The 13074-nt window shown below is 41.5% G+C and overlaps 1 protein-coding gene across 5 annotated transcripts in view; it reads left to right on the top strand.

Annotated features, from left to right (window-relative positions):
• ITPR2 (inositol 1,4,5-trisphosphate receptor type 2) overlaps positions 1-13074 on the top strand; it is a 1555333-nt gene that overhangs the window by 941823 nt on the left and 600436 nt on the right. The gene's annotated exons all lie outside the window — the stretch shown is intronic.

Raw genomic sequence — 13074 nt, forward strand, 5'->3', positions numbered from 1 at the left:
TATGGCACCTCTCCATCCAGCGTCCGTTGGTGTGTCCTTGGGTCCCAGTCACCTTCTCCGCTGAATGTTGCACTCGTAAATTCCTTGGCAGCGTCTCTGCACTCGCGCCCACTATCCTAACTTCTAAACAATGGACCTTTCTACCCAACGAGCCTTGTGGCCTTGCACCTTCATGCTAGAATACATGAGACCACCCTGGCAACATATGAAGTTGCAATGTAATATTTGCTGAGGATAGCCTTTCCCAAGCGAGTGAAATCATTCTTTTCTGACTTAGGCTAACCAAAGAAAAATACAGGTAGGCCTCTACTGGCTTCGGCATGTCCCATGCCTTTGCACTTTTAAACGCATTTCTCACATGACATGACATTACATTTCATCACTTTAAAACGTTAGTTCTGCAAGCAATATCTCTTTCACATTAAACCTACGTTAATCAATTCATTAATAGGCACATGTATTAATTCATTAAGACACATCATTGCTAATACGACATTTCACATATGATTACATTTCTACGTTATGCAAACATTATATTTCTGATTAAGGCACGACATTAGTCTATGATTAATAAACACATTACTACATATTGCACTGATTCCCCGCCCAATGTTACATTGTTAAACTGCATTAGTAAAAATCCTCTAAATATGTGGGTGCTGACTACTCTGGATTATGATGCACCCCTACAAATTTTTCAAAGTAACATGGCGCTCTCTCAAGCTCATCTTACAATTTTAGTGCCTTACCTAAATGTTGGCCAGGGAAAACGACCAAAATCTTGACTATTGAGCCTCAAACTTGTAGGAATATTTGAAAGAAAGCGTCTTCTCCCTTCACAAACAGAAAACATTAGAGGGCCACACATTCCTTCCATCGTTTTGTTGTTTGCTACAGTAGTAGTAAATGCGACGTGTATGAGCAGACCTTGGTCCAGTGCTCCTCAAAAATCAGGGGCGCAGCTATCATTCGTGCAGCGGATACAGTGGCACCGGGCGCCGAAGATGTGAGGCTCCCAGTACGCCCTAATTATGGCAGTATTTTACTTTCTATTCAAAAGGCAGGAATATTTTTTCTTTGTGTGCATTAAGCAGGGTCAGCTTTAGCGCTGGCGGCGCCCAGTGTGACAGTCATTTTTGGCTCCCTCGCACTTCATGACCGCCTCCTCGGATTCTCTCACTACCACCGGGCAAAAGTGCCCCTCGTCTCTCCAATCAACAGTTGCTGCTATACATAGCAACCCGACCCCCTCTCCCTCCCGAGATCAGCGCCCACTGCGGCTGCACCTGCCACGCTGCCCTAAAGCCAGACCTGGCATTAAGAATAATAGTACGATTTCTAAACCACGGTCGTAAATAACCACTGGAATTTGAACAGAATATTCTGGAACTCGAGAGATAGAAATCGTGCACTGGGCGCTGTTAATAAAGAGATGGAGGGCTATAATCAACTAGATGTTCACACTTTTCTAATAGCCAAATGCAACCTAATCCTCGAGCAAGTGTCTTATGCTGTGTCTACGTTCCAGCCAAGCAACTCTGCCAAGAAAACATACCATTTGAGAATATGCTCTGAAGAGACATGCTCTCTGAAGGAAAACCCACGCACGTCTCGGCGGAATGCAACAAACTAAAGCAAAGGCTGTTAAATAACTTCATGTGCCAGTTTGCAACGCATGCCAAAAGCATACGAAGTGTGAACTTCTTATTCTTGACGTTAAGAAATCATTTATTTTGCTTTGTTTATACATCTAGTCTTACAGCCTATACTGTACCATCTGTTGTTAACCTCTGATTCTGCATCATTATATATGGGTCCCATCCCCATCTGCTGTGGGGAGCAGACTTTTCTAAATGCTGTTATTGACCGAAATTACATTACATCACATCAGTGAAGAAAAACAAAACATATTTTCTACTGCTGTGATGTAAAAATGGGCTCTGTATGTTCATAACCTTTACACTATCAATCAAATATTCTTTGGCTAAAGTTAACCATAGACGATACAAAGTATTAAAACATGGTAATTCACATCTAAAAAAAAATACTTAAAGTTGATGCTGTATTATACATCAGATATTACTAGATCATTCCTCTAAAAAAAAAAAAAAAGCATATTACAAAGATTGAAATTCACCTGATTCCTGATTCGCATAGGGCCTCTGCTCATGGCTGGAGCACAGCAGTTGTGTGGGAGTCTCCGCTCTCGGGCGGAATCTCTGCAATGAGAATTTGTGTAACAGGCTCTGTGTGATAGCTCCTTTGCAGGGACCTGTGTAAAGGACGGAATTGTTATAGTTTTCTATACCTGCAAAATACCGCGTGTCACTTCAACTCCATCCTAAAGTTTCTCTCAATTTAAACTGAAATAGAAAATGCCTAAAACCAGTGCATATTAGAATAGGAAGCAAAAATTACATCCTACGTAATATGTACAATTTGCAGAAAAACTTGCGATGCATAGTTGTCTGGGATGAACAGGAATAACACTGACATACAAGAAGCTTGGCAATATAATTACCTGGTTCCGTAATTGCGACCAGGTAGTGTATGGGCTTTAGCCTGAGTCCTATGAGTAAGTATCTTTGTTGCATATTTGTGACCCACATTAGATAAAGTTCCATTCCTAGAGTGATTTGAATTAACAATCTTACACTGTGTTTCTGAAATTCTTAATGCTATCCTTACAAGATGGAGACAGTTGTTTTAGGTAAGTAAGCACATTAGGCATATCCTAATTAATGGATGTATGACGTTACAACGCGTTATTTTACAACGCAGACCGTTACATCGCAATTTTTACAACGCAGGATCCATTACAATGCATGCCTTTACAACGCATGTCATTACATAGCAGATACTATTACAACGCATGCCATTGCAACGTAAGTATAGGTAAGTATATCTTTTAAAAAAAATGTAATTAAGTTAATTTAATTTTAATTTAATTAATTTAATTTAATTAATTTAAAAATAGTAATTAATTTAATTTAATAAATTTAATTCTATTAATTTAATTTAAAAATTGTAATTAATTTAATTTAATTAAATTAAAAAATGGAATTAATATAATTTAATTAATTTAATTTAATTAATTGTATTAAATTAATGTAATTTAATTAATTTATAAATTGTAAATAATATAATTTAACTTAATTTAATTAATTTAATTTATTTAAAGTCGTTTTTTAAAAAAAACGGAACCCTGAAAATACCCCTGTACCCCAAAACCCAAACCCAGCCCTAAAACCTAAAAATACCCCTGTACTCCAAAACCCAAACCCAGCCCTGAAACCTAATACCCTAATACCCCTGTACCCCAAAACCCAAACCCAGCCCTGAAACCTAAAAATACCCATGTACCCTAAAACCCAAACCCAGCCCTGAACCCTAAAAATACCCCGGTACCCCAAAACACAAACCCAGCCCTAAAACCTAAAAATACCCCTGTACCCCGAAACCCAAACCCAGCCCTGAAACCTAAAAATACCCCTGTACCCCAAAACCCCAAACCAGCCCTAAAACCTAAAAATACCCCTGTACCCCAAAACCCCAATCCCAGCCCTGAAACCTAAAAATACCCCTGTACCCCAAAACCCAAACCCAGCCCTGAACCCTAAAAATACCCCTGTACCCCAAAACACAAACCCAGCCCTAAAACCTAAAAATACCCCTGTACCCCAAAACCAGCCCTGAAACCTAAAAATACCCCTGTACCCCAAAACCAGCCCTGAAACCTAAAAATACCCCTGCACCCCAAAACACAAACCCAGCCCTAAAACCTAAAAATACCCCTGTACCCCAAAACCAGCCCTGAAACCTAAAAATACCCCTGTACCCCAAACCCAGCCCTGAAACCTAAAAATACCCCTGCACCTCAAAACCCAAACCCAGCCCTGAAACCTAAAAATACCCCTGTACCCCAAAACCCAAAACCAGCCCTGAAACCTAAAAATACCCCTGTACCCCAAAACCCAAACCCAGCCCTGAAATTAATTACATTATTTTAATAAATTTTATCTAATTAAATTAAAAAATGGATTTAATATAATTTAATTAATTTTATTAATTTTATTAAATTAATGTAATTTAATTAATTTATAAATTGTAAATAATATAATTTAAATAATTTAATTTATTTTAATTAATTTAATTTATTTAAAGTCGTTTTTTTTAAAAAAACTGAAACCTAAAAATACCCCTGTACCCCAAAACCCAAACCCAGCCCTGAAACCTAAAAATACCCAAACACCCCAAAACATATACCTCAGTACCCCAAAACATATACTCCTATACTCATACTTATTTTTAAAATTACTTAAATTAATATATTTAATTTATAATATAAAAAAACATAAATAAATATATTTATTTATAATTAATATTAATTAAATTAATTAAATAATATTAAATAAAATAAAAAAAATGTATATACTTACCTATACTTACGTTGTAATGGCATGCGTTGTAATAGCATCTGCTATGTAATGTCATGCGTTGTAAAGGCATACGATGTAATGGATTCAGCGTTGTAAAAGTTGCGTTGTAATAGAAGTCCGTTGTAAAAGTTGCGATGTAACGGTGCAATACCTAATTAAGTCATGCTTTATTTATGTTATGTTAAATGTTATGTTAAACCGTTTTATATAGCGCACAGCTGCCTCAGCAAAGAGACGTCCTGGCTCTAGTAGCAGTGTCAATGAAGAGATACGGGATTAACCACGGGAAAGAGAAAGGTCTTAACGGCCTACGGAAAGACATGAAGCTATCCAGACAACGAATCTGCGTAGGCAGGGAATTCCACAATTTAGCCGCCAAACAGCAAAAAGAATATCCACCTGCTCGAAGACGCTTCACTCGGGGGACCATAGCTAGATGTTGCCCAGCTGATCGTAGCTGGCGGATAGGTACGTAGGGTAACAGTAATTTAACAGAATCTCAGGGGAAGAAAATGTTAAGATTTTAAAAGGCAGGCACAGGGTTTTAAATTCGATCCTTTTAGTCAAAGGCAACCAATGAAGGCCGCAAATCGCCCCCGTCGCGGAACAAGTTCTAGGAAGCCTCAGCAGGACACGAGCTGCTGCATTCTGCACACGCTGCAGACGAGTCGTTTCTGCCTTATTAGCCCCTAACAGGAGCGAATTGGCATAGTCCAATCTGGAATGTTCTGTCTGACAGAAATGATTTAAACCATTCCAAGGCTGGACCTACAACACTGACCTCTTCCAGACGAACTAGAAGGATCTGGTGGGAGACCGTGTCAAACGCGGCGCTAAGATCAAGTAATATCAGCACCGCGGTGCGCCCTTCATGCAGAATGGCCCGCAGATGTTCAGTCACAGCTAGGAGAGCCGTTTCCGTGCTGTGACCAGGGCAGAAACCATTGTGGGACAGATCTAAGAAGCCAGTGTTATTCAAAAAGCATGTGGGAGTGTTATTTACGTGTGCCTCAGCTATTTTAGCTGCCCATGGCAATGGAGATATGGGACGGTAATTCTCCAATTTTGCTGGATCCAGCAAGGGTTTTTTAAGTAAAGGAACCACCCTAGCCTGCTTCCACATCCTAGGAACAACTGCTGTGGTAAGCGAAATGTTAATCATCTGCACAGTGGTGCAAGAAGCACCGGTAGGTAGTCCCTAAACTGAGCAGGTTTTATAGGATCCGTAGGCGAGCCCCATTTAACTTTCTTACTTAACAGGAGAAACTCATCTTGTGAGATTGAGTGAATGGCTTCCAGAATATGCATAGGGGGGAGCCATGTGCACCTGGAAAACCTGTGGTTGCCCAAGGAAAGGACTTGTAAATCACTTTCACCTTATTCACAAAAAAAAGCAGCTAGGTCCTCACATTGTTGCTCAGATGTAATGGCAGAAGCAGTGGCATCTTTTCTGCTTTTGAGATGGTTGTGAATTTTAAAAATACACGTAGCAGGGTTCTTACTGGACTCAATTTCCTAAGTGAAATAAGCCGCCCGTGCGGCGTTTATGGCCCTATGATAGTTCTTGATGGCATCCTGGAAGCCTTTTTTGGCCACCGGATCAGTTCTAGTCTTTTACAAGCTTTGCGCATGATGGCCAAAGAATCGTTGAAACACGGATTGGAATTAGTACAACGGCCCTTGGACCATTTAGCTGGAATAAGTGAATCCAGGGCCAATAGAATCCAGTCACAAAGTGCTTTATATGCCAGGTTGGGGTCACTTTCTAAAGTAGGGGGACTTAATGACAGGATAGCATTGAACTCCTACAGATTCAATGTATGCCACCTTCGTCGAATGGAAGCTGTTTGATCACCTCTGTACACAGGCTTCTGCGGAGGAAGTGACATAGAGACCAAGAAATGGTCTGACCAGCTCACTGGGCTGGGAGTCTTGACAGTCAGAGACTGGATGTTAGAGAACACTGGGTCGAGTAGGTGTTCAGCACTATGGGTAGGCCCACCGCAAGCTGATTTAATTGACAAGCAGTAAAGTCAGCAAGTAGGTTGCTAATTTCTGACTCAGCAGAACAATCAAAGTGTACATTTAAATCACCTATGACACTGAAATTAGCGGCCGTCAAGGCCAGAGAGCCTACAGCCTCAAGCATAGCCGTTTTAAATTCCGTGGCTGGTCCGGGGGGGAAGGGGGTGGGGGGTGTTATATCAACAGCCCTGTCATGGTAAAATGGGCACTAAAGGAGATCCCGAAGCGAACGCATTTGCAGCCAGCCACATCCTCCTTAACAAATGAGCATTGATAAATAGATTTAAAAATAACGGCTATGCCTCTGCCTCTAGATTCCCTGTTTAAAGTCAGGATGCTAAAACCGGGGGGGAAGCCCCAAACCAGGTTCGGCCACCATCTCATCTGACAACCAAGTATTAGTTGGAAAAAAAACCATCCGTAACTTCGTCCTGCATTAGATCATAGATTTCCATATGATGTTTAATCGGAGCTCGCACGTTAAGATACAAGATTTTCATAGAGGGCCTGAGCGGGGATTGTGAATGATAGAGGGGTAGCTCTGGGTTCAAATCAAATCCACAGTAGGAGAAACAGAAAGGCTCCTCCAGAGAAACCCTGAGACACCAGTTGCATGGGCTTACCAGATTGCTAGTGTACAAAGGCACGCCTCGCTCAATTCCACCAGCATTTCTGGCGTCTGGTGGCGTCCAGGTGAGAACACGCGCAGACGGGCTTGCCTTGGGCAAGCCTGTGGCACGCCCTCTACGCACCCACGCCATGTAAGCCGGACAGAGAATATTTGAATGCTTTTCTTGACATTTAAGACATTCTGACAGAACCTGATTAATGCGGCCAGATTCCTAATTCGTTCGTATAGATAGCCACAGCAGCAAGGGGCACAGTTTAATAAAATCTGTGATATAACCTAACCCCAGATCTCGTGGTACAGGTAAGTTGAGGTGAAAGATAATCCTGCGCACTCCAGAGTCCCTCACCATTGGTGGCAATCGATAGATATTTGTTTGTATACGGATACTAGTCCTTTTAGTAGTTTAATCATCAGCTTGGAAGAAAAACCATAGAGTACCTCAGTACTTATAACACACTCCGCAAACCTTGCCAGTCCCAGTGGTTTTCAACTACAGGCTTCATCGAATAGCACCCTGACATTGGGAAAGGTGGGCACTGACCCAAGCTTAGAGTTGTTCACAGTATAGACCTTATGCTTTTTCCTTTTGATTTTTAGTTTGTTTTTTGATGAGATTGTAATTGGTAATAAACCTAGAAAACTGGTCCAAAAGCCTTTGAAGCCCTATGGCAGGCCTAGACATGAGCACTGCACCAACAGCATAAAGTAACGCAGGTATAGTGCGGGTACCTACTCAAGGTGACTATATTCAAACTGGCCAGATGTTTCTCAAGGCAATTTTATATAATGTGAACAGGAAGGGTGCAAGGACACAGCCCTGCTACCTCCCCTCACAAGCTTTATGGCCTTTGTAGTTTCCCCATTAGGGCGGTATCTAACACTTGCAGTGACCTCATTGTGTAATTGCCAGAGAAAAGAAACAATACGATCATCCACCCCCAAATTGGACATAAACATAATATGCCACTGTATTGAACGGTCGAATATGGAACTTAGGCTCATGATTTTCAATTAAAAGCTACCCTGCTTGGATATAAAATACTTAATAATTAACAGAGATTTAAACAATGACCCACCATGCAAAGACCAGCACTAAAACCAAACGAATTCTAAAAGGATATGATTCTCCTAGGCTCCGACCTCAAGATGGTCTAATACAGTCCTGACCATAATTTTAGCTGTGAAGTCAATTAAAGATATGTGCTGATAACACTTATGGTCTGCTTTGTTCCCCTTATTAAAAATTGGTGCAATTGTGGCTTGGGACTATGATCGTGGTGGACCAACTTTAGCTATTGCCTTTACTACAATGATGCATTTAACCTCCAAACTTTCAGGATCCCTGACCCTTTATTCACAGCTCACAATAAACGAACTTGTAGAGACCTGTATAGTGGAATAAACATTACAAAATAAGTGGTTCCTTATCAGGAGGAAACAAGGTATGGATACCCACGCCGGGGAATCCCTGAGATAAGGATGGTTTCCCACCTTCTGGAAATCTTCATTAGCTTTATGAGTACTGGCTGCTAATAGGGATTCACATGCTTCAGTTTGCATGATATTCTTTGCGTGTTCAAGGGACCTTTTCCTACAAAGGCGCACAGCCTAAGTACTCCTAGGACCTGCTTTGAGAGCATTAAGAAGATCTGTGTGTGCCTTAGAACACTGCGAGTCAAAGCACCAAGTTGCTTTGCTTAGCTCTGGGATGCGTGATCATAGGGTTCCCACTACAGTTGATGGATAATTGGTTATAGTCACTAACTACATTGTCCAGTATTGCATAATCAGGATAGCGCTCATGCAATTCTTGTAAAAATAATATAAAACCAACAATGCTACAATTTCTTGTACCAGTAACAGTTGGCTTTAGAACTGGCTGCCAGGTTTGAAAGAGAAGCAAAAGCAAACTGTAAACTATTCAAACAATAAAAGAGTGTGTCGGAAATGTGTTGTGGGCTTCACTGAAGTATCTAAGAGCGCTCGAAAGATAGCAATTAGTGAATATTAAAATCCCCATCCATATTATTGGCAATGGGCCATTCCAAGTATCAGCAATGGTGTCAATCTCTCTTCTCAAAGAATTAATAATGTCAGTGTTGGTTGGGACCAAATTGTTATTATAAAAGTAAATTAGTAACAATTTCCTTGATCTACAATCGAGCCAGAATAGTTGACAATGAGGTGAGAGTAGATGGGACCAAACGATTCTCCCTAGTAAATTAATTGAAAACAGGGTAAGCAGCCCACCCTTGGCTCCACCGGAATTAGTGGGAATTGCGGGGCTAAAATAGGAAGTAAAACCATCAAAGTATGAAAGGAGTATACTGGCCGAGTTTCCTGCCAACTAATTAAATTGTAATTTCCCAAAAGACCCAGCCAGTCAGTATTACGCCACTTCATACTCAAACCTGGCACGTTCCATGAAGCAAATTTTTATGCCAAGGAGGACTGAGTTCATGGAGAAGAATTAACACTAAATGCAGGTATTGAGCAAGAGACAATATAGTTCAACGTAAATTATTTCTAATAGACTTTAGAAAACATAAACTGATTTACATGGGAGTGCTGAGAGATAAATTCACAAACAGGTGTGAATATGTGCCCTGGGGAATTTTCACTTTTATGTCAATGGAAGGAATTATCATGTGCCTGTGTAGCATATATATTTGTGACCTGGACAGAATAGAATAGTAATGAAGGTCCTCGAGTTAAAAAACAAAACAAAAAAAAACCCAATATCAGCAGGAGTATATAAGAGAACCCTACAGGCACTGCCTCAGTCGTTCTTGTACTGAAATATAAAAGTAAATACGTTGAAAGGTGTACACCACCAGCATTTCCAAAATCATTTACAACACCGTAATTTTTATTCTATTTCCAACCCAGAGCTCCCTCCGAACCATATTCATCTACACATACATTCACTAACTTTTTTTCGCCTGTTGTCCTCACCAACCAATGCGTTACTTTATTAAGAAGCTGCTTCTGACCCTATCTGAGCTGGTCTTTCCATTGGGTCCCCCTTTAAGGATAGTAATATACAGTGTTGCTTCCAGGGGTGATTGGATGGTAGATATTTTCTCAGCCATCACAACAAATTTATTTTCCTAGCTGGATTTCCCAAAAGGTGTAACATTTAAAACAGTGCCAGGTTCATTAGTGTCGGGTTACTCATAGGCGGGTACAGCTGAAGTGCTAATGGGTGGAACAGTACATGATTTGTCCTTTAAGATCCGTGTTAGAGCCTTCTTGCCATGGTGTACGCTTGCATTAAGACCCACTATACTTTACTTAATAGCTTTCAACCTCCCAAAAACAGTATCCACAAACTGGGAAATCTTCCCTCCATATTGTCCAGTTTATCATGAATAAATTCAAAATGACACTGTCTGTCTCCTCTCCCACTGCCAAAATTAACACCGGAGGAATTCACTGGGAGCTTGGGCACAGGTCTCCCTTTCTTACGTGTCGCGCATACAGAATCCTTTTTTTGGGGGCGGGTGGCTGCGAACAGATAAACATCAGTGTTCAATTTAGTCCCAGTGTTATTGTCTCCATCAATAGATGGCAGTGCCTCAAGGACACTGGAATTGACCCTTCTAGCACTAGCTGTTTTGAAACCAACAACAGGATGCGATGTGGGGATGAGAGAGGGGTTGGGATTGGAGCTATTACCAGAAGCGTCAATTGCAGCTTTCCTGTTGGCACCTGTCCTTTCTTCAACAGAGTCAATCTCTTGATTGACTGCTCCCATTGCATTGGCTACAAAATTGGCAGTGGTAGTAAGAGTTGTTGATATCTTCTTGGTCGAAGGGCAGAATGTTGTTAATAATCAAAACACAAATGATAGATTACAGAGTCTAAAGGGGTGGCCCAGCCTGGCCTCATTTGGGATCTGATGGGACAGACTGGCTCCGCTATAGGCGCACCGGGGAATCGGAGCACCTTATGTAGGGGCAGCTACACAGACCCCGCTTCCTCCAGCAAGGCTAGCAGCAAGTGCCGTATGAGAAATGAGAGTTCCTGCACCTCACTCAGTTATATTCAGTGTCCTGGCTTTAAGTCAGTGTACCAGGTTTTAGGTTTGTGGACCAGGAACTGCATGTCAGGCACCTGGAGCGCCACGGATGGAGTTTATTTGGGGTGGATTTTGCTTTTGTCCTCCAAATTGTAATGGCTGTATCTGAACTGTGCTTGAAAGGATGTCGGCAGCTTTGGATTTCCTCTTTCAGTTGAAGGCTCTTTTTCTGCACAGGGAGCACAAGGACCCCGCCCCCCAGGAGGCTGCACTCCCATTAAGCAGTCAACCATGAGGCAGTTAATGGGGCTCCATTGGGTGTGCAGTCACACAGAGCACTTAAGCCTAAAGAGTCTCTCTGTGTGCTTGAGACACTGCTCGTATAAGTAGTCTGATGTGGGAGTGGTGCAGGTAAGCGGGGGAAAACGAGGAGCCCGAGTCTGTGCCAGGTTAACTCCCTTTCATTGCTGATGCTGGTTTCAATCCTGGTGACAGGCTGACCTGCATTGCTGCTTGTTTGTCATTCCTTTTTGGAGATTTTAATCCAATTAGTTGGTGGTGGTGAAGGTAGATTTGTCTTGCCTGGTTGTGCTGTTCTTGTGACCCCGCAGCAGGAAGCCTTTCAGCCAGGACAATGTACGCCTCTATAGGGGAGGCAGGGATGTGGATAGACATGACTGGCTCAGCGCTGCTTCTTTCCGGGCGTCCAGAACTTGTTCTCGCTGCAGTACCTCAGCTTCCTCCTCTCCAGAGACTGGCCAGCGTTGCTGCTTCTGTGAAGTGGGTGCCGTCACCTCGCCAACAAAAGGGGCCTTCGATCAGCCGGTCTTGCTCTCCAGGGGCTCACCAGAGATCTGCAGTCCAGAGCCAGCGGTGATTCTTGGCGAATACACATGTGGAGAAATGGCCGACCATGACTTTAAAAATCAAATTAGGTCTATCCCTGCAGGCAGACCAATCATTCAACTATCGCACATAACTTTGTACAGATGTATTTCTTTGGAATGAGCATGGTACCCATAAAAAGTTGTATGAGTAACTTTGAATAAAGGATGTTTTTCACCTGGGTTACTGAGTGACACAATAACACAACTCTTGCTTCACTCTAGTTGTCTAGTTGATGTCACTGAGAACACCATGGTGAAAAAATCTATAATTTTTTTATTGTATTTCCATGACTTGCTGTCTGTCATGCTGTAACAAACCATGAGGTTCTGGAAAATGTGTCTTAACTGCAGAGTGTTCATAATTATACTGGTGAGGATATCTGTGTTGTGTCATCACCGTATAAGGGATTTATTAATTGTGTACGTTTAAGGAGATTTAGAATTGTCAGTCATCTTGTTTTGTAAGGCACCATAGGCCATTGCACATGAAGCTGCGAATATTGCATTATTAGCACAAGGAATTTTTTCATTGATATATTTACATATGAATTGTGGGAATATTCGTTGCTTGACATATCTCGATGCTGTTCAGTGGTAGGTGCACAAACCATGCTCGCTGTGTATATATAGCAGCAAGGCAGCTAATGTGCATACACAGTGCTATATTTTGCTTCATCAGCATGTTGCACCCACTGAGTATTCTGCAGTTACCAGTGTTGGTGTAAGGAATACTGCATTAGTTATCCATGAAATAACTTTGTGTTCTAACTTCTAAACATGAGAAAACCTAGCGTGGCCAACCGTGGTCTTTGATTGATTGTTGCACGATGTTTCTTGTCCTTTTAGAAAACAAAACTGAGACTCTGCCTCTACTGGCCAGCATTGGATTGTCCTCGCACTGCAATAAATAACATATTGCTTTTGGTTACTTCCGCATATATTTCATAAATGGGTTCGTACATATTTACACAACAATGTATTCTACAGGTGCAGAGGGATTCTGTGTAGAACATGAATATAAAAGGGTGCAATATAGTAAGCATTTTTGCAAAGTATAATTATTTAAGTAAT

This window comes from Lissotriton vulgaris, chromosome 1_1, assembly GCF_964263255.1.
Source record: "Lissotriton vulgaris chromosome 1_1, aLisVul1.2, whole genome shotgun sequence".
Lineage (NCBI taxonomy): Eukaryota > Metazoa > Chordata > Amphibia > Caudata > Salamandridae > Lissotriton > Lissotriton vulgaris.